This window comes from Chlorocebus sabaeus, chromosome 21 (assembly GCF_047675955.1).
Source record: "Chlorocebus sabaeus isolate Y175 chromosome 21, mChlSab1.0.hap1, whole genome shotgun sequence".
Classification (NCBI taxonomy): domain Eukaryota; kingdom Metazoa; phylum Chordata; class Mammalia; order Primates; family Cercopithecidae; genus Chlorocebus; species Chlorocebus sabaeus.
This window is the reverse complement of record NC_132924.1, coordinates 86,224,167-86,248,061: the sequence shown is the minus strand read 5'-3', so window position 1 is coordinate 86,248,061 and position 23,895 is coordinate 86,224,167. Positions and strand designations below refer to the sequence as shown.

Below are 23,895 nucleotides of genomic sequence, written 5' to 3'. Positions count from 1 at the left end.
GTTTGTTCTTGCTCTTTTAGATCTTTGAGGTGCATCGTTAGGTTGTTTACTTGAAGTCTTTCTACTTTTCTTACATAGGAGTTTATTGCTATAAGCTTCCCTCTTAGTACTGCTTTTGCTGTATCCCATAGATTTTGGTATGTTGTTTTCCACTTTTATTTATTTCAAAAAATTGTTAAATTTTCTTCTTAATTTCCTTATAGACCCATTGGTCATTCAGGAGCATGTTGTTTAATTTCCATGTGTTTGTGTATTTTTGTGGTCAGAAAAGATACTTGAGGCTGGGCACGGTGGCTCACACCTGTAATTCCAGCACTTTGGGTGGCCGAGGTGGGTGGATAACCTGAGGTCAGGAGTTCAAGAACAGTCTGATCAACATGGGAAAACTTCATCTCCACTAAAAACCCAAAAATTAGCTGGGCATGGTGGTACACACCTGTAATCCTAGCTACTCGGGAGGCTGAGGGAGGAGAATCGCTGGAACACTGGAGGTGGAGGTTGCAGTGAGCCAAGACTGTGCCACTGCACGCCAGCCTGGGTGACAGAGCCAGACTCCATCTCAAAAGAGAAAATAACGAAATTTAAAAATTTTAAAAAAAGAAAAGATACTTGATATAATTTCTATTGTAGTAGAATTTGTGCAGACTTGTTTTGTGGATTAAGATATGGTCTATTCTGGAGAATGTCTCATGTGCCAATGAAAACAACATGTATGCTGCAGCACAGGGTAAAATGTTCTATAAATGTCAATTAGGCCTATTAGATCTAGTGTGTAGTTTAACTCCACTATTTCTTTGTTGATTTGCTGTCCAGATTGAGAGTTAGGTGTTAAAGTTCCCTACTATTTATTCTATTGCATTCTATCTCTCCCTTTAGATCTATTAATGCTTGCATTACATACTTGGGAGCTCTGCTGTTGGGTGCATAAATTATTTATAATTGTTATATCCTCCTGCTGAATTGATTCCTTAATTATTATATGGAAACCTCCTTTGTCTTTTTTTTTTTTTTTTTTTTAACGGTCTTGGGTTTGTAGTCTATTTTGTCTGATATATCTACTCCTGCTCTTTTTTGCTTTCCAATTGCACACAATATATTTTTCTATCCCTTTACTTTCAGTCTATTGAGTCTTTATAGGTTAAGTGGGTTTCTTGGATCTTGTTTCCTTACACATTCAGCTACTGCATAACTTTTACTTGGAGAATTGAGACCATTTATATTTAGTGTTATTATTGATGAGTACAGACTTGGTACTGCCATTATGTTGCCATTTTTCTGGTTGTTTTGAGACTCTTGTCTTCCTTTCTTAGTGACTTCCTTTGCGGTTAAGTGATTATATATAGTAGTATGTTCTAATGTGTTGCTTTTTATTTTTACACTTTTTAACTTTAATCTTTTATTGTTAGATATGGGAGAATATTTATGATTTTATAATAACTCTTGTTTGGGGAGTGTAAACAGAGTACTGTCTCTATATTTACTTTCTTGGAATTATAGATGAATAAGATTACAATACTTTATGCAAAAAAAGGTTTAAAAGATATTTGCTCTAAAAAGAAATTGGTGAGAAAGTTTTTATATGAAGTAATCAATATAACAATCTATGTATACAGAACCTTAAACATAGGTCATTCTCTACACTAATTATTTGTTAAGTTCCAGCATATATAATGGTCATAATATAATAACTGGCATGTGGCCCCTTTCGTCAAGACTATACTCTTAATATTTAAGATACATAGACAGTAAAAATAATAAATAAATAAATAAATAAATAAATAAATAAATAAATAAAAAGCAGCTGTACTTTTATGTTTGGCTTGCTTTGCCTCCAAAGCACAGATTTGGGCCTGGAGTCCTCTACACATTTCCTTCTTGCATGCTTAATCACAGGGTCCAAGCTTCCTCAGCAATACACTCCCCTGTTTGTTACATGTGCTAGAACTCTGGTTATATTGACCAGTAGCCACCCTAGTTTGTTTAGCTCAATAATCAATAATGCCACAAATAGAAGACCTTGTAATTTCAGGGAAATGATTATACTCAGAAGTTGGAGGAAGATGTGGGATTATTAAGAGTCTCTCAGACATAGGAAATCTAAACAGAACTTCTCTATGGCTTTTCACAATTTCTAGTTTTTCTGTTTTCAATAGCAGAAGCAACTGGACTCACATTAAAATTCTGCAAACAAACTTTTTCTGTTTGAGATAGCAACAAAAACTCTGTGTAGGCACAAAATTACTAATGGCTGCTCTTTTCTTGTGTTCTTAGTCTTTAGGTTTGAGAAGGAAGAGGAAAAAAAAAGGAGTGGGCTAAAAAGCTGGGAAATGATGGTAACGATTAGCTGGCCGATATTAAGCTAAATCATTATAGTAGTGGCATTATTACATAAACTACTGGTGGTCCTTACTAATTCAGAATAAGTACCTTGTAATAATTTTCTATATATGCAAAAATTTGCATACGATTATTAAAAATCTATTTTTATAAATAGAATATACTGTCAAAATACCAATCATTATACCAAAGTCAACATGCTCGTAATACAAAGTCTGATTTACATGAATTTGTATTTACCAAATTATGAATAACTGAAGAATGCACACTCTAATCTTATGACCCATTGTAGTGGAAGGAAAAAATGCATTGGACAGTTAAACAGGCAAGGAAGACTTTACTCATGACTATAGAAATAGGGGAGGAAGATTGGACTCAACTCCACTGAAACAAAAACAAGAGAGTGTTTAAACACTGGGGTGAGTTAGTGGAAAAGTACTGGAAGACATTGAAGAACAGAGGTTGTCAACTATCTGTGGCTGCTAATTGGTGATTACGGAAGTTAGCCTCCTTTCCCCCTCCCCCACCCACCACCCCGCACAGAGAGTGGGAGACAGGGCCTCTATCTTCCTTGATGATTACATTTCAAAGAGAAGGCTCCTTGAGAAAGACACTTCTTGGTTCTAAAGCCGGCAAGAGGCTGGGGGAAGATTTACATCTCAAAGGAACTGAGAAGGTATTTACAAATGCAAGTTTTCTAAAGTAAATGCTCCAAGGAAAGGGAGGCCAGGGGCCTATAGTCAGGAAGAAACAAGTCTAAAGTATAGTCAACTGAGGGGAATGTAAAAGCCTTCTTGGTCAGTAGACAGAAATAGGAATCTGGAAAATTATGCTGCAAATTGGGATGCCACGTGAAGTAAATATTTGTGTAAAGCAAGGACAACTTTTAGATACTGTACATTAAAGTAATGGGTTGCTGTTGCAATTCTTTTATCTACAGCTCAGAAATTCTTTATAGCAATTTCTAAAAAATGGTTCAGGTGAAACTGTTGGAAGGGAAGTTGGAGGTCAAATTTGGTTCAACCAGAGACATAGAGCAAGTAGGAGGTATACATTAAAGGATTTTTTTGCAGGGGATTGGCTTATAGAAATGTGGGGGCCAACAAGGCAAGTCTGAAATCTATAGGGTAGGGTATCAGAAAAAGCAGGCAGAAAACTCTATGGCATGACCTGAAGCTGCAATACATAGGTAGAATTTCATCTTTCTTTTAAATGTCTTCGTTCTATCTGAAGACCTTTCACGATTGAGTCAGCCCACCCAGGTATCTAGGATAATTTCCCTTATTTAGAGTCAAATGATAGGCCAGGTGTGGTGGCTCATGCCTGTAATCCTAGCACTTTCAGAGGCCAAGGCAGGCAGATTGCTTGAGCTCAGGAGCTCGAGGCCACCCTGGGCAACATAGTGGAACCCTGTCTCTACTAAAATACAAAAAAAAAAAAAAAAAAAAGTAAACGTGGTGGCATGCACCTGTAGCCCCAGCTACTGGGGAGACTGAGGCACGAGAACTGCTTGAACCTGGGAGGCAGAGGTTGCAGTGAGTCGAGATGGCAGCACTACACTCCAGCCTGGGTGACAGAGAGAGACACTGTCTCAAAAAAAAAAAAAAAAAAAAAGTCAAATGACTATGAGAGTTAATCACAACAAAATACTTTCACGGCAACACTTAAACTAGTATTTGATTGAACAACTAGGGACCACAGCCTAGCCAAGTTAAAAGAATATACTGATCATCACATAGACTGAATTTAGGCACTATCATGGGGATGCAACAAAGGAATTAACAATACCAGTCAAAGCGGTTCATCATAAGCTTTCAATTAGTTTACGTAGCTAGGAAAGTTTGAATATTTTAATCAATTAATTTTAGAATTTGAGGGCATATATGCCAAATGGTTTTTATTGATTCTAGGGATTTATTTCCCAGGAAAAAAACCCGATATATATACACATATAAAAATATTGTAATATATAATATCTCTAATATATTCTTAATTATATTATATAATTATGATTTTTAAAAATGTTTTTATTTGTGCAAATCTATAGGATAACCTAAATGTTCAGCACTTCACAATGTTTTCATCTCTACTTTAACAACAAAAATATGTAGTATGATATTTTAAACAAAATCTTATTGTAAAAATGAGAATGAGTAGCTGCTAAAGCATCATGGGAAAAATGTTATCCACTTTTGCTTTAGAACAACATTCAAAACTACTGAACATTTTATAAGTGAATAAAATATAGATGTTTATATAGTCTTCAATAATCACACATTTCTTTAATGCCAGCTCTTAATCATATTACAAGTTTTTCATGAGTTCAACTAAAATGTGACTATTTTTAAAATTTCATATTTTACTTTTAGTACCATTTTTCCAGCATAACTTTTAAGATTTCTGAGATGTAGAAATGCAGTTGACTTGATATTTTCTTTCACTTGTGCATGTCTTTAAATGTTAAAAACTAAAAACTATTATTAGAATAAGGAGGGCGGATCACGAGGTCAGAGATCAAGACCATCCTGGCTAACACGGTGAAACCCCATTTCTACTAAAAAATACAAAAAATTGGCCGGGTGTGGTGGCGGACGCCTCCAGCTACTTGGGAGGCTGAGGCAGGAGAATGGCGTGAACCCGGGAGGTGGAGCTTGCAGTGAACTGAGATCGCACCACTACACTCCGGCCTGAGTGACAAAGCGAGACTCCGTCTCAAAAAAAAAAAAGAATAAGGATCCCAAGAAAGAAAAATAATGTCTGTGTCCAAGAGCTTCTCCTCTTTCTCTTAGGCTGTATTATGCCAATATAATCAATCACAAAATTCATAATCACAGAGGCAACACTGACATCAGTGACTAGCAATTAACAAGAAAATCATTACAAGATATTATTTAATCAAATGCACTTAGCATGCAAAAACCGTTATTCTGTATCTCCCAGTCTTTACTGCCTGTATCAGAATTCCTATCCAATTCATCCAAAACTGAATATTTTATAAGTTGAATTTTCATGAATCCTATTATTTCCTCTTCTTGTCTAGATGTGAAAATTATCATTTGTCATGAGCTAAGGTTAGTCACATTTCTGATAAACAGAATTGGCATTTCAGTTAAGTGTTACTTCTGGCAAGTTCTTGCATTTTCATTTATATTATTTAGTCTAGAGCATTGCTAAACCCCCAGGTGTGCCCAGAGTAAGAGGAAAGGGTAGTTGAAAGCAATAGATACACACACACACAGACACACACACACACACACACACACACATTTATGGGGATAAGAAGCTCCTGTGACTCTGGGAATGGGGTGAGAAAGAGATCAGGTTCATGTCAGATAGAGGCAAATAATCAGTCGTATGAAGGGGATGACAAAGACAGTTGTGAAGCTGAGGTAGCATTTATTCCAACACTCTAACTCATTGGAAAGTTGCCAATGAAAACAAGGAAATTCATCTGAATCACTTTAAACCTCTCAGCAGAAATGTGCCATAAAAATTCAAGACAATGTTGCCATTATTAAAGCTATTATTGCTAACATTTCTCATTATGAATACAAAGTCAAGAAGAGGAAAAAAGGCTGGTAAAGAAATTGGATGGATAATGGGGAGGAAGGCTGACAATTATGATTCAGATAGGTAATGAATTTGGTAATGTCTAACCCATATAGTACAATAGAACTGTTATATTCTTTCTTAGATTGAGGGTAGTAACCATTTTTAATATAAATGTAGGTATTTAAAATAAATTACTATCTCCAAGACTTGGATATTAAGTTTAGCTTTCATAAAATATGTGCTACACTATTATATATGTACAATTTCTATTTAAAGAGAGATTACAAAGCATGCTTTACTCTGATATCTAACCAAGTACAGTAAAAAATGAAAAGACAACCTCATATATCTGTCCATTGTACCCCACTGGAGTTACAGTGTTTAGCAGATACTGTTCTTGCTATTAAACAAAACCTGTACGCATATTAAAGTCAATAACTCTAATGCTTTGTTAGAATATTTCATTTTGAACATATGAGGGCAATTTAAAACCAAATAAAATAAAGAGACATAAAATATCTTACAAGTACAAATCCATGCATGGCAACAATATGAAGATAGGAAAGTCTAAGGAAGAAAAACAGCTACAGTGGAGGAATTAAGACACTTGGGCTTCCCCAAGTGAAAATCTCCATTCAATCTCTATCCAAACAGAATTTGTTCATCTGTCATGCGGGCCCTGCCTCTTCTAAACAATCAGATGTTTTTGTTTTTGTTTTTGTTTTTTTTAAACAATAGGTCTAAAGGGGAGAGAAAAATATTTGTGGTAGCTAAGGACTTTGTAGCTAGCAAGATAACAATTTTGTGAATTTAAATTACCAACTTCCCAATTCACGCTTTTTCCTCTAACAAAATATTTTCTGGTTACAAAATGAATAAAAGCTACATTATCACTCATCTATGTAAATTTCCATTTCCAGGCCATTTTATGTCTAAGCAGGATATACTTACTCATCAATACACACTTTGAAGAATTTTGTCGTAAATAGCAAGAGAGGCAGTGAATCAAGTGAAAAGAGAAAAGGCATTGGAATCAAATTGTGGCTCAGCCACTTACTACAGTGGCGACATTGGACAAGTATGTGGCCCTCTCTTCTTATGGTAGAATTGATTGTTACTTCATGGTATTATCTTAGTTTTTTCAATATGTTCTTCAAAACACCCTGGCCCCAGTTAGTGACCTCTCTGTCTCCCCACATCCTTTCCAACAGGACTTATCAGCTCCTCCTCTCAAAAGGTGGAGTCTGTTCCCCCACCCTTTGAATCAGAACTGCCCTAGTGACTCACTATGGCCAGTAGAAGATGGTAGAACTGACAGCGTTCTACTTCTAAACACAGGCCTTAAAATGTTCTTGCACTTATGCAATCTCTCTCTCTTACTCTCTCTTTCTCTGTGAATCTCTCTCTCTCCTCTCAGCTCCTCTGTAAGCACAAAGCCAGACTAGCTTGATGGAAGATGAGAGACCATGTGGAAAAGAGCTAGGTAACCCAACCAACCTTCAGCTGACACAGATGCATAAGGGAGCCCAGCCAATATCAGAACACCTAGTGAGCTCCAGTTACACTGTCAATGGGCAGAGTGAGTGGATAATTTGTTACACAGCAAGAACCAACTGATACAGTTAGCCTCAGTCTCTTCAACTATACTATGAAAACATTATTAGCTCATTGTTAGAATCACATGAGAAAAATATATGTGAAGAACCTAAGCACTATACTTGGCCTATTAAAGGAATTGAGTAAATAGTAACTTTGCATCATTTTTAAAACTAAGCCACTTACACTGTCTTCTGAGTAATCCTTTGCACCACACTGCTGGGTAGTTGTTTACAATTGACACAATTTAGGCCACCTCAAGTTATAAAGGAAAACAAAATAGCCCAGATAGATAACACCATGGCCTCTGGAGCATTGTGTTTAATTGGGCTAAGCTAACAGGTTCCAGATGGCTCTATGATTTAATACGCAAACTATCAATGTTACATACCTAAGTTCTAAACACTGAATGTCTCAAATAAATTGTGAATTCCTTCACCTCTGAGCCTTTACACATGCTGTACCCTTTCTTGATAGCATTGTTTTTTCCCATCTATCCCACAACCTTCTGTAGTTAGTACCTTCTCATTTTAAACACTGTGTCCTCTGGGACACCTGTCCTGGTCCCCATGTCTGAATTAGGTCACTCTTTTCTGTGCTTAGACTTCTGCTTGTCAACCAATTGCAATTGCTTAGTGATCTTTGCATATTTCCACTAGATTATAAATTCTTTATTGGTCACCATACCAGGTACTTAATAAATATCTGTTGAAAAATGAAATAAGATTTTTTCATATTTCATACAGCCCTCAAAATACCGATATTCTACCTACACATTTAATTCGTAACCTCTTCTTTCTTCTGTTGTATAAATCGACTGTCATACTTCTTACCTATTACTTCGTTGTATTATCTTAGTTTTTCAATAAGTTCTTTCTAAATGCCCTGTTCTTCTTAAGTTTTGACATTGAGTATTAAGGAGGTCAGGTAAAATTACGATAATATATAAAGATGATTTTCATGTGAATGTAACAGTTATCTGGATTATGAGTGGTTGTACAATTCGTACTGTTCGTGCCTGAAATAGCTTAACTGACCCAGGCTTAATAACACAGATCAAATCAATCCTATGGAGTCATTTGGGTGGTCAGTTCTAAATTAAATCAGCTATTTGGGCAAATAATTGGTTGGCAATCAATGGTCTGACAGACTTAAATTTTTAATAAAGTAACTGAATGTTCTAGAAATAGGGTATGAAAATTAATCCTCATCTACAAGACCCAGAAGACTAAGTCGCATAGTAAACTGATAGCAAAATTATATTTCAGGGCTTAAAATTTTTAATTCCTTTTTTTTTGCATGAATATCAAATCATTAGTTGCATTAGTAGTTGTATTGATTCAGTTATTCCTGTCTATCAAATTCATGGTCCAAATTTCATGTTTCTATCTGTTGTAATGGGTTTATAGCACCACAAAGCCCTCTATGGCAGCAAACATGTTCTGCGGTGTGTTCTACTGTCTAGCCATGTGAGCACATAATAAACTCTGAGATGATGAGAGAATGCATGACTATTAATCAATCTCCCATTTAGCCACCCATTCTCCTACCCAACACCGGCACAGACAAGCCTTCTTATCACAGGTAGGATGTAAAAGCAACTTATTCAAAAATCTGTTATTCTTCTTCATCCCCCAGATCATCCAGCTTCACTCTGCTCTGCCACACCCATCCCTCATGACCGCAGTGTGAACGGCTACACACACCACCACTTTCCAAAACAGGGAAACATTTTCATTTTCATCCAGATCTTTTAAAAATATATTTAATTAACAAATAATTGTATATATTTGATATGATTTGACTCTGTGTCCCAAATCTCATCTCAAATTGTAATCCCCATGTGTTGAGGAAGGAGAGTAATTGGATTATGAGGGAGGTTTTCCCCATGCTCTTCTCGTGACAGTGAGTGAGCTCTCATGAGAATTGATGGTTTTCTAAGTGTTTGGATGGTTGTAAGTTTCCTGAGGCCTCCCTAGCCATGGGAAAATGTGAGTCAATTAAACCTCTTTTGTTTACGAATTACCCAGTCTCAGGTATTTCTTTATAGCAGTGTGAAAACGAACTAATATGATATTCAAGGTGTACAATGGGATTATTTGATATGTTTATACATTGTGTACTGATTACCACAGTCAAATTGATTAACATACCTATCACTACCCACAGGTACCAATTGTGTGTGTGTGTGCGCGCTTGTGTGCGTGTATGCAGTAAAAACACTTAACATGTGCTTCCTTATCAAATTTCAAGGGAACGATACATTATTATCATCTATAGTTACCATGCCGTACATTAGATCCTCAAAACAACCTTGGTCCTTTTCAAGGTCATTATTCTCTCAATGAATATTTAGTTTCCAATGAACCAAAGTTCATAGATAAATAGAAAAATGTTAAGTAGATGATTGATAGATTGATAGGTAGATAAATACTGCATTTAAGGTTTAAGTTAGAGCTCTATGCATATTTCTATAATTTGTTTTGCATACCTAGTTAAAATTTCATGTTACTCTAGTAAATATTAAAATGTTACATTTGATCCTGTCAAGCTCATGTTCTTTTTAGATTTTGACATATTATCTACTCTCAGTTTTATATCATATCCAAGTTTGATGGGTATGTCATAAATCACTACATCAAATTGATGCCCATGTTGAACACACACCAAAAAAGAAACTTTAATTTATGTTCCATAAACTTCCAAGGATAAGTTCTAATCACAAAGACAGAATTCACCTGTCACTAATCATCACAGAAGACAATGATGTAAAAAAAAAAACCAAAAAAAGAAAAAACCATATACCTTGTGATTTCTATAAAGAATATATTTCTTTATTTCAGGTTGATTAAAACTATATTATCAGTTATATGTAGCAATATAATTCTACATTATTCAAAGCAATCAATGTTATTTTTAATGACACCTTCAATAAACAACACACACCGCACATCCTTCAAGGACAGTACCTGGAAATTCTGGAAAACTGCATGCAAACCTGAAGTAGAGGATTTTTGGACTTCCTGAGTCTGAATGCTCAAAATATCAAATTCCTCAGGCCATTTTTCTGCTAAATCAGAGATTGCCAGGCAACAGGACCAAATATGTACTCATTTCAGAATATTCATAGTGTTTTTAGTGCTGTTTTTTTTTTTTCCAACAAATATTTAGTAAATTCTAACTGGGTTCTAAGCCCAATATGTAGCATGTTCGTCACTTAGTATGTATACAAGTTTAAAAAACATATCCCCTGTCTTCAAGGTGATCTCAGGATAGTTAAAAAGATAGAATGGCATGTAAGCAAACAAATGCAATAGATTATTGTGCAGATAAATATCCCCATAGTATAGAGAATGTACAAGGTGAAAATTATCAATTCCCCCGGAAAATACCAGAAAAGAATTTATAGAGACAGAAACACTTTAATCAAGTTCTAATTAATAGTAGCAATAACAGCACCAGCAACCATTGTTGAAAAGTATTGTACCCTTTTGCTTATCTCATTTAATCCTCTAAAACTTTACATAGTAGGCATTATTACCATCCCAACCTTAAAAATTCAAAATTGAGGAGCAGCATGATTAATTAACAGATCTAGGGGCCTGTTGCTGGTAAATCAGGGAGCCAAGACTTGTAATCAGAGTTTTCTAGCTCCAGAGTTGGCATTTCTTTTCTTAATTTCTTAACAAGAAATAACTCTATATATTTATGGGATACAATGAGATGTTTTAATATAAGTTTACCTTGTAGAATGATTAAATCAGGAAAATTAACAAATCTACCACCTCATATATTTATTATGTTTGTGGTGAAAACATTTAAAATCTTCTTTTAGCAATTTTGAAATATACAATGCATTATTACATTTGTTAGAGTCACCATTCTGTGCAATAGATCACTAAAACTTATTCCCCCTAACTGAAACTTTCTATTCTTTGATCATTTCACTTTTACCTGTGTCTCCCCTCCCCCAGTCTCTGTTAACCACCATTCTATACTCTACTTCTATGAGTGCATCTTTTAGACTCCACTTACATAAATTAGATCATATGGCATTCTTCAGCATCCACCTATCAATGATATTTCAGATAACATACATGCTATAGGAGAAGAAAACTTAGGGAAAGATATTTGGGAAAAAAATAAAATTGGGGGAACTGAAACAGGTTGGAATGGCTACGATAATGTCTAGAGCAAAAGTAGAGAAATAATGAAAGAAGAGGCTATATAAGGGCTGAAACTAGATCATGATTGGCTTTTATTGCATGCAATCTAACTCTAAATAGTAAACAAAGAGGCCAATGGATTAGAGGGGGTGAGAAAGAGCCAAAAATTAAAGATAGTGCCAGATTTATGGTTTGGACAGTGGGTGGGTGATAGTAATCCTAACAGAATATGGAATTTAACAAGGGAAACTGTTTTGTAGAAAAGAGAACAAAAAAGATCGTATTGAATTTTAGTGTCTCTGAGACATACAGGCTCAGTGTCTATAAAGCAGAAAGTACATGAGTTCGAGTTCAGGAAACACACTGAGCTTAGGGATGGACTTTACTCTCTGGGCCCTAGAAGTGACTCACCCACATGCAGATTGGAAATACGAAAGTTATGAAAACCATGCTTCAAGAAGAACGTACAACACAAGAAGTGGGGCATGAATAAGGATCCCAGAAACATCATTATTTAGAATCAACTAGAGTAGCAAGTCATCTCCTCTTATAAGCTCTCACAGATGCTGCATACTTTTCCTTTAAAACATTATTATTGGTGCAAATTTATACTTGTTGAGATTTTCTTTGAATAATGTCCTGTCCTCAGTAAGCTAAAAGTCCCATAAAAGCAGCGTTTTTGTTAACCAATTGTATTTCAAGCACCTGCCATAATGTCAGCACATGGTGGGTGCTCACCACTGGATAAATAAGCCAGAAAAGGAAACAGATGAACTTGTGAGAAATTTGGAAAGAGAAACAGGAAAGAGTGCTATCAAGGGATTCCAGAGTTTCAAGAATAAAGCAACAATAAGAACAGAAATGAATCTTGAAAACAGTTTGACATCCCCACTATAACACAAGAAGAAACACTAGAACAAGGAAGCAGAAAGCCATAAAAAGCCATAAGAGGGTAGTACCCTAGATGAAATTCAAAGGGAGCTGAGTAAAATAAGACAGAATTAAAAGAAAACTAAAAATACAACACAGGATCAATATCTCCACTGGAAGCAATAAATGGAAATAGATACTACAAAAACCTGGAGCTGTAATGTACGGGGCAATCTCAAGAAACTTCACCAAAAATTCAGAAGAAAGGAAACATTAAAGTTGCGCAAATACTGAGAATAAGACAAGAATAAAAACAAACCTCCAACATAATAATTATGGGAAATTATGTGATTCACTATTTCTAAAATAAGCAAAACAAATAGAAGCAATATTAAAAATATAATAGAAATCTTTCTTGATTTGAAAAAAATGAACATGCAAATAAATGTATGAACCAAATATAAACAAAGTGAAAGAAAGGTATTCTATAACCAAATATTCCTGGAAGTTCTTGAATTAAAATATAAATAAAAATCTTCTCATAATCCAGGAATTTTCATTACATAGAAATTTAAAGCTTCTTAAAATAAGCATAATGGAAGAAATAATAATTATGTTATATTTAAACATTTAGATTTTGATAACCTAGAAATGGTGGGGAAAGAGAGGAGAGAGAGTTTCAGATGAGGTTTCTAAAGTTTTGAAAAATTCTTCATCTTATTTTCAGAGGACTTCAAAGATTCCATTTTGTTCTTGACCTTGATGACTAGATAAATATAGCTTCAAAGAAAGCCCCCAATCAATTCCAAAAAGCAGAAACTGCACAGTTCAGTTCACATTTTCTGACCATAATCCACTAAAGCTTGAAGAAACTTTTAATATTAATGGAGAAAATAATATCTTGATAAGTGAAAACACGCAAATACACTCCTACATAAATATTTGTTGACAGCAGAATTATAACGAGAGACTATTTGAATAAAGATAATAATGGAGCTGTTATATCAAAATTTATGATAAATTTTCAGGTCTAACGTCGGGTGTAAATTCAAAGTTTTAAATGTCTTTTCAGCATTATTTATAATATTAAAAATAGAAAACAACATAACAACAATAAGGCAATGGTTCATACTCAAACATTAAAAGTTATATTTTTAATCTTTTTAAAGTGGCATAGAAAAAAGTTCACAACATAATATTATGTGAAAAATGATCCAAAAGTAGATATGGTTAAATGAGAGAGGATGTACAATAATAACCTCTCTGAAAATTTGCACAGAAGTAGAAATAAGGATTAGAGAAATAATGACGTAAGTTGAGGGCCAATTATACTTTCCATAAGCCAAATCATTTTCAACAAAACAGTTCAGATCTGACTCATATTTTTAAAATACATCTTATTCTCATCAATACAATTTTATAAATAAGTATATCAAATTTGTGGTACTTATATGTTGAATTTTTTCCAATACGCTAAAACTAATCTGCTATGATTGAGATCAAGCTTAGAAAGAACTGCACACGTGGTCAATATAGAGCCGTAATATGAACAAATATTAATAATTCAATCTCTATGGCAGATATTGCGTATTCTAAACATAGATCTTATGAATAAGAACTGAAAATATATAGGCTATATAAGGTAAACCTCATTCTATCTCTGAAAAACCTGAGGCAAAAGTAAATTGTATAAATGAGTACAAAGATTAATTGGATTTTCTAATGAAACAGAATTCTACAGTTTATATCAAACATGGTACTAATTTCACTTTGATTTGGTAGAAAGTCTTTGGCTGCTAAGAAATTAAATATGAAAATTACCACTACTTAACAAAGAATTCAGAATTCACAATAAACCTGGCTTTCAAAGTATTTACCAAGCATTCAATATTAAGGTCAATGTCGGCATACATCCCATTTAAAGCTGAAAGCTAAACCAAGTTTATTAGAGATTTGTGCCAATAGCACACTTTGTGCCTGTCTGGGATTTTCAATGTTTATTTTGCCCTTTAATAGGGAGAAGAATAATTATCTATGAGTAAACTAAAGAATAATAAGTGGTACGTAAAGCAGAAGGTTATTACGAGGTATTGTGAAAATCCATAGTTTGAAACTTTCCTCAGGAGTATATGTAGATTTTAGTGACTACAGCAGATAAATGTTACTTTGTGACTATTTGTATGGAACGCCACACACACAGAAATTGGCCCATGGGAGGAAAAATAGCTTCAAAAACATTAATGTATCATTTGCTGGCATTATCCCTTCTTTTGCAGTTATTTAAGGAAATGCCCTGAAGAGAACTGCACAGAAAGTCCACTATAGAAAAAGGAATGCTTATACACTGTTAATAGGAATGTAATTGTAGTTCAATCATTGTGGAAGACTGTGTAGCAGTTCCTCAAAGACCTAGAGACAGAAATACCATTTGAGCCAGTCATCTCATTAATGGGTAAATACCCAAAAGAGTATAAATCATTGTATTATAAAGACTCATGCACACGTATGTTCACTGCAGCACTATTCACAATAGCAAAGACATGGAATCAACCTAACTGTCCATCAATGATAGACTGGATAAAGAAAATGTGGTACACATACACCATGGAATACTATTCAGCCGTAAACAATGAGCTAGATTATGTCCTTTGCAGGAACATAGTTGGAGCTGGAAGCAATTATCCTTAGCAAATTACCACAGGAACAGAAAACCAAATACCATATATTCTCACTTATAAGTGGGAGCTAAATGATAAGAACACATGGACACACAGAGAGAAACAATATACTTTGGGGCCTATCAGAGGGCAGAGGGTGGGAGCAGGGAGAGGATCAGAAAAAATTAACTAATGGGTACTAGGCTTAATGCCTGGGTGACTACATAATCTGTACAACAATCCTCCGTGATACAAGTTTACCTATGTAACAAACCTGCACGTGTACCCCTGAACTTAAAAGTTAAAAAAAGAAGGGCCACCATATTTTTATGGTAGGCAGATAAAATTCACTCCTGACACTGGTTTCCTCTCCCTTCTGGGTGTGGTAGGCAGAATAATAGACACCCAAAGAATGCACGTCTAACTTTGAATATATTAGGTTACATAGCAAAATGGAATTAAGGTTGCAAATGAAATTAAGGTTGCTAATCAGCTGACCTCCACATGGGAAGATACCCTGGATTTTCCTGAAGATGGGGGGCAAATATAGTTACAAGTTTCTTCCTAAGTGGAAGAGAGGGACAGGGAAGTCAGAGTTAGACATTTAAAGATGCTACACTGCTGGCTTTGAAGATGGGAGCCATGAGCCAAGGAATGCAGGCAGTCACTAGAAGCTGGAAAAGGCAATGAAACAGATTATCTCTTAGAACATACAGAAGGAACCCAACCCAGTTGATACCTTGATTTTAGCCCACTGAGACCTGTGTCATATTTCTGACCTCCGGAACTATAAGATAGTAAGTGTATGTTGTCTAAGTCACTAAATGTGTGGTAATTTGCTATAGCAGCCATGAGAAGCAAAGTGCTGATGACATTTGAAGAAGGCATACTAATAAAAATCCTAAAGAAAATAACTCCAGCAGGAGAAGGTTGCCTTCTCCTCAAATAGAAACCATGAGGGAAAAAAATGAGTTTGTGGAGTTATGGCTACTTGGGAAAACTAAACAGGTTTTTAATATTAGCTGAGATATTAAAGTACTGAAAAAAACATGTTTGAAAAGAAAAAGTATGCTTTAATTATCAATCTATGTTTTATCAATGTAAGGGCTTATCTAAGGTTAAACTTCACATTCAGGATCCCACTTCTAGGCAACAAACGGATTTCAAAGAAAATTGTGAGATACCGTTGATATAAAGTGTTACTCCAAATGTTTTTACATTTTACAATTTTGTACATTTCTGTTTCCCTGATCCTGTACATTTATGTCTTCCCTTCAGCATTGTGATGGCTAATTTTATGTATGAACTTGACTGGGAAGTTAAGCATTATTTTGCATGTGTCTGTGAGGCTGTTTCTGGATGGGATTAACATTTGAATTTGCAGACTGAGTAAAGCAGATTGCCTTCCCCAATATGGCTGGGCCACATACAATCCTTTGAAGGCCTGAATGGAATGAAAAAGCTGAGTAAGGGATGATTTGTTCTCTCTGCCTGACAGGCTTCTAGCTGGGACAGAGTTCTACTTCTTCAAGATTAAACTCAGAATAGAACGTACCCCATCAGCTCTCCTGGCTGTCCATCTGGCTGAATACAGATCTTGGAATTTTGCCTCCATAATGCATGCTCCAACTCCTTATCATAAATGTCTTTATAGATATTTGTATATTTACATTTATACAAAGAAATTATATATATATTAATTCACATAAATATATAAATTATATATAATTATATATAATATTAATTATATATGGCATATTGTATATGTATTTTGTTTCTGTTTTCCTGGAGAACCAGACTAATAAAACTATCAAACATTGTTCTTAGCCGCAACCAATCAACCAACCAACACATAAACAAATTTTTGGCAGATTTAAAGAGAAACAATTTATTAAAAAATTATTATCAGAGATAATTCCATTCTTTGGTGCAGATACAGAGCAATGGCAATTCTCCTGCAGTGCTGGTGGAAATATTAACTGATAAAATCCCATTAGAAAATAGTTTAGAAAAATGTTCTAAAACAGAACAATTCAACTCCTAGATATATATACCCAAAAAGAACACAAAAAATTGTACATCAAAGGAATATGTAAATTAATGTATAAACAATATTCATTACCTGAAATGGCCCCAACCCAAATGTCTATCAAAAATAGACTGGATAAGCAAATTTCAGTATGTTGATATGGTAGAATACCATACAGTTATAAAAATAAAACTTGTTTCACATGGTAACCTAGATGAATCTTATAATGTTGAGCAAAAGAAGCTAAACACACACACAAATGCAACTGAATGATTCTATTTACGTAGAGTTCAAAACACATTTATAGAACTAGAATAACGGTTCCCTTTGTAATGACTGGGAAGAGTATGAAGGAGGCCTCCGGAGTGCTAGTAAAGGTATATCTTGATCTGGTGGTGGTTACATGGCTAATTCACTTCTTGAAAAATAATTGAATTGTATACTTGGGATTTGGCATGCTGTCTGTATCAGTCCATTTTCACAGTGCTATAAAGAAATACCCGAGACTGGGTAATTTATAAAGGAAGGAGGTTTAGTTGACTCACAGTTCCACATGGCTGGGGACACCTCAGAAACTTACAATCATGGCAGAAGGGGAATCAGGCACCTTCTTCACCAGGCAGCAGGAGGGAGGGAGTGTGAACCACTTATAAAACCATCAGATCTCATGAGAACTCACTTACTATCACGAGAACAGCATGGGGGAAACCGTGCCTATGATACAAACACCCTCACTAGGTTCCTTCCTTGACATGTGGGGATTATGGGGATTACAATTCGAGATGAAATTTGGGTGGGGACACAGAGCCAAACCATACCTGAGGGGAGGAGGTTGCAGTGGGCTGAGATCGTGCCACTGCACTCCAGCCTGGGTGAAAGAGTGAAACTCTGTCTCAAAAAAAAAAAAAAGAGAGAGATTAAGAGGAGAGCTGGATAAAATAAAAATAATAATAATAATTAATGAAAATGAATGGGAAATTTAAGGACAAATAAGACTTGGGAAAAGAAAAAATGTCAGAAACTAAGAATGGCAATAGATTTCTCTGCAACACTGGAGACTAAGAAAATGGAGAAATGCCTTTGAAATTCCATAAAATTTATTTTTTTCAAACTAATATCCTAAACCCAACCTGAAACCAGAATAAAAGATATTTAATATTGTCAGAATTGCCTTGCAGCCTTTCCTGCAGAGCGACTGGAGAACATGCTCTAGCAAAACAAGGAAACGAAATAGAAAGTAGAAGGCATGGGACTCAGGAAATGATGACTGGAACCAAGAGAGGGGTAAAGAAACTCCACAACTTGACAGCAGCTTGGTACCCAGAAAGTAACAAGTCCTAATTCAAGCAGGAGGAACAAGCTCTCCAAAGGTAAGTTGGCTGAAAAAAATATAGACTTGATAAATACATGGTATGATAGATGCCATGGTGAAGTACATGGAAAAACAAAGGGCATACATGTAAAATAATTTAGGCAAAAAAACACAGGGCAATTACTTGTTGCAACTATAGTACACTTCTGAACTCAATAAACAGTACTTTGTCATAACGATATAAACACAGATTATCTCAACTAAAAATAGTGCTAGAACTATATTAAGAGCATGGGATGAGAACACAAAATATCATCTTGGCAATTTTCACATGTTTAATACATTGCTATTAATTCTTAGCACCATATTGCAATATAGATCTCTTGAACTTATTCCACCAAAAAATGGTAAGTATGTGATGTAATGCATATATATGTTCATTAGCTGGATTTAGGCATTCCACAGTGTATACAAATTTCAAAGCATCATGTTGTACACCCATAAATATACATAATTTTTATTTGACAATTTGTTTAATCAAAAATTTTTAAAAGAGAATGGGAGACGGGGTTGAAAATACAGTGAAATTAACATACGAATCATAAAAAAATACTCAATATATGGCAAACAGAACTAATCAGTAAACAAACAGCACTTAAAACACACTGTATAGAAAAACATGGAAATCACAGGAAGAGAGAATTCAAAGCTGTTGACCCTGGAGACTGAATTTTGATGGGCCATCACTGTTTTTTAATATAATTACTTTTCGTATTATTTAATTTATTTTAAAAAACCATGTGTATGTATTAATTTAATAAAACTTTTATAAATTAGTTGTTAAGAAATCAAAACTCTCATATTTATTAAACCATTATCCAATTTGACATAAGAAGTAACCTGTATTGAATGTAAGGTTTTCACATGTTTATACATACACAAATTCACACATGCCGACACACACACACACTTTTAGTGTACTACTTATGTGTGTTAATAGGGATATTTGTAAAAATGTTGCATCTTAAGGGGGTATTATTTTCCCCCATATACATAGTATAAACTGAGCAAATGGATTTGATTCAGAATTTCCCCAGTAGTCATCTCTTCACAAGAAATAATAGTGTTTTCTAAAAACCTGTAAGCTATTTTTTAAATCTCCATATGAATTTCGATTACCCTAGTATGAAATATTTAAAGTGGGAGATTATTATAGAAATGCTACATGACTTTCTCCTATCCAGCAGTGATATTTCAGAATTTTTGCAAAAAAAAAAAAAAAATGTATTACACTTAAGTCAGCAAACTAAGTCATCTATTGAATGCAAATGCAACTAAAAGCCTTGTATTCTTCATTTATTCTAGGAGGGCAAACATTCAGCAAGCCTCTGTAATACATCTTAATATCAAAAGCAGACTCGAAAAATTTTTCCTTTCCTTTAGAAAATTAATCCCTCCCCAGTAGATCCTGTGGGTTTTCACACTGTAATTTTGTAAATGTTAGAAAAGCACAGCTGAAAGTCATCAGAAATCTAAAAAGACAACAGTAATGAACAGCAACAATAAACCAATTTAAACAATAAGACAACGTATCAGATCACGTAACTGAAAGCCCAAAGATTAATAAGGTTCAGGGTCAACCTAATACAATGACTCTCCTCTGTTGTCCTTCGATTCTCTTGGGTCCACCCACCTCTCTCTCTCATCTTCATCCTCTGGGTGTTAGCAAGATTATAGAATCAGTCCCAAGTCTCCCATCTCCAAAGGGAGAGACAGGGCAGCAGTTCCACAGCTGTTCCAGAAACTCAGACGCGCTGTCCTTGTATGAACGATGTGTTTCTGATTCTTTGACATTTTAGGACCTTGCTAATTCTGGAGAGACTGCTCTTCCCAAGGTTGCCAATTCCTAGAGATCATAAAGGGCTCTCCTGCAAGCATGCCTTTGATATGCAAACCAAGCAATCCGCAGTCCATACCCATAACCACTTCTCTTATCAAGCTCTCACACTCCAGACCACTATCCACCTGCCCTAGTCACCCCAAGGACCAGGTATCAAACAACTAAGGACAGTCAGTCTCTAAGCCCCACAGCCTGTGGAAATTATCAAAACTAGCCAATCCTTAACCTTCTTACCTTGCCTTGCCTGGTAGGTCCCATAGAACGCACAATATAGGATCTTGGCCACCTTTGGGCAAGAGCTCCTTCTGCCTCTTGACCAACACTAGTCCTTCCTCATGTAGCCCCCATGGGGTGGCATGCCCCTTCTCTTGGGATCTGTGAGTATAACAAACTGTCTTTTTGATGACAGTTGTCTCCTAACCTGCTTATCTCACCATACCTAAATAATAACAAAATCTACACTAGAACATTTTTCCTGCCATAATTGCCAAAAATAGACCACACATCTACCCCAAACCAATCAGTAGCAAAGAAAATAAAATACACTTAGAGATGGGTTTTCCAAAACTGTGTGAAAGGATGCTGTTTCCAAAACTGTGTGAAAGGATGCTATAATAAACTCACAAGGATATGCAGTACAGTATATTTTAGATGTTTTAAGGAAATATAGCGATACTCAACATCTGTGGGACATTACAGAAACTGTTAGCTCAAGGTCATTCACAATTTCAACATGAGATGCTGTCACATTCCTTTCAATGATGATACACTTTTGAGAAGCTGTTTTTTCAGTAGTTGTTTTGATAAAGAGCAAGCATTGCACAAAATCAGTTAGGCTAAGGTAATGAGGGTGGTGATACATGATCTAAGCCCAGGTTTGAGAAGTTTTGAACTGCTAGGTATTTCTTTTGACTCAAAGACATCATAAAAAGTTATCTAGGAGTGCAGTTAAACTATTGTGGAAGACAGTGTGGCGATTCCTCAAGGATCTAGAACTAGAAATACCATTTGACCCAGCAATCCCATTACTGGGCATATACCCAAAGGATTATAAATCATTCTACTATAAGAACACATGCACATGTATGTTTATTGTGGCACTGTTCACAGTAGCAAAGACTTGGAACCAACCCAGATGCCCATCGATGATAAACTGGATTAAGAAAATGTGGCACATATACACCCTGGAATACTACGCAGCCATAAAAAGGATGAGTTCATGTCCTTTGCAGGGACATGGATAAAGCTGGAAACCATCATTCTCAGCAAACTAACACAAGAACAGAAAACCAAACACCGCATGTTCTCACTCATTAAGTGGGAGTTGAAAAAAGAGAATACATAGACACAGGGAGGGAAATGTCACACATCCGGGCCTGTCAGGGGGTGGGGGGCCAGGGGAGGGTTAGCACTGTGAGAAATACCTAATTTCTGTAGATCAAAGAATCTGTAGGTACAGGTAATAACCTGTAGCAGGGTGCAGCAAACCATCATGGCACGTGTATATCTATGTAACAAACCTGCACGTTCTGCACATGTACCCCAGAACTTAAAGTATAATTTTTTTAATAAAAAGTTACTTAGACACTAAATACACAGGGAACCAAGAAATATGGGAATCTCAGAATTAGAAAAATCAGACCCAAAGGCTGCTAGGGATGAAGTCAGCTTCTTCTCAGGAACCTGGGCTTCATGGTTGATATCTGAAGAAAATTGTGGCTCTGTTAGAAAGGAGGTAGAAGGAAACGCTTATAGAAGTGTTCTGTCTTTGAAATTACTATTATTTCTCTTAAAATCATCAGGTCTGTTTCTTCTGCCAAAGTGTTTCTAAAACACACACACACACACACTTTAACACTTTATACTCATTTTTCAAGTTTTCTTAAACCAGTCTGAAAACTTTTCTATAGGTCAAAAATATTGGTTATCTTTTATTACATGCCAACCACTTGTGAATATGTTCCATTACTTCTAATTCCAGCAATAATCTCAAGAAAACTGAGCCTAGTTAAGATTAAAATCACTTACCTAGCAAATGTTGGTGCAAGACTATCTGGTTCCAAATATGACTTAATGCTTTTACATTTCTGAAGTACTTGTTTGCTTTTTTGCTTCGTGTTTTACCAATTCCTCTGTGAAATGCTCTCTTCCCTTATCCTATGTGACCCCAAACTATTCTGATTGATTCTCCCTTTTAGTCTGTTTTATACTTTCGATTTTAATCTATTATATTAAAAATACCTCCTTTATCTGTTTATATTGTTCTCTTTCTTCCCCATTACCAAATGAAGGTTTTTCTTAAAATGCCTCCCTCAGCCTTTTGCTCTCAGAACTTTCTAAGTCATTTCTGTGCATTTGATTCTCATATTTCTAACATACATCCTATTCCTTTCCATACATCCTACTGGACATTTCCACTTGAATATCTCACTTTTGCTTCAGAATCACCATATCTAAACTGATAACATTACCTACCTTCCCAAAGCAGCACTGGTCTCCAGACTCCCTTTTCATGCCCTCATTATCTAGACTTGAAACCTCAGACTGCACCCTGACCTGTTATTTCCCCCCTTTTCCCCTCCACTGACTGCACTGCCTCTGCCTTACGTGCAGTTCTCTCAGATATTCCTCCAGCTGGCTCCCTCGGTTACTCATTAGGTCTCGGTTCCACTATGACCTCCTCAAAGAGGCTTTCCCCATTCTGCCAGTATAAATAAACCCTCTTCCCATCATTCTCTGTTTCTTGCTCTCTTTTTTACAGCACATGTTACTATTTATCCTTATGCAATATATTTATTTATTGATTGGTATGCCAACTAGACTGCAAGCTCCATGAGGGCAGAAATTTGCCTATCTTGGTCTCCACTGTACCATCAGTATGGAGAGCTATATCTAGCCCAAAGTAGTCCTTTAATATTTGTTGAATGAATTGATAAATAATTAAGCATATTTTCTTCTATATAAATATGCTTTGTGCATTTTTATTAAAAATATTAGGGGCTATAAAATAAATACACTCATAATATATAAAATAAAATGAAAATTGCACTCAACGCCCCCTTGCCTTGCTCTCTCCCCCAATTCAACCTCACTGTGGGTTCACTAAGCCTCCTCTTAGAATCAACATTTTTTCTCTTTATGTTTTTTCTTTATAACTTTTATCTCTCTTAATTTTATTGTTAATTTCATTGTAAATTATAGATTGTTTAATTTATAGTTGATTGAATATTTCTTCTATTTTCTCATTTATTAATAGAGAAAAAAAGGTTAAAACTTCTATCTACTTCTAGGGTCCATAACAAGCAGGTATAATTGTGTCATGACTCCCAAAATAGGTGTTAATTCCTACATTCACAGGGACCATGTGGACCACAGTTTAATTTCCCTACAAATTATAATAAACATTTTTATAGATAGATACAGATGGTACAGATCTAGATTGATAGCACTAACCTATACCTGTTGAAAAAGTAACA

At 35.3% G+C, this 23,895-nt stretch overlaps 1 long non-coding RNA gene across 2 annotated transcripts in view; it reads right to left on the bottom strand.

Moving 5' to 3' along the window:
* The window catches only part of LOC119626218 (uncharacterized), a 63,091-nt gene extending 42,507 nt beyond the window's left edge, over positions 1-20,584 (bottom strand). For both annotated transcript variants that reach the window (XR_005242374.2, XR_005242375.2), the window contains exon 1: positions 20,213-20,584. This is a non-coding gene — a long non-coding RNA (uncharacterized lncRNA). The remainder of the gene's footprint in view (positions 1-20,212) is intronic.
* Between the last annotated feature and the right edge of the window lie 3,311 nt (positions 20,585-23,895).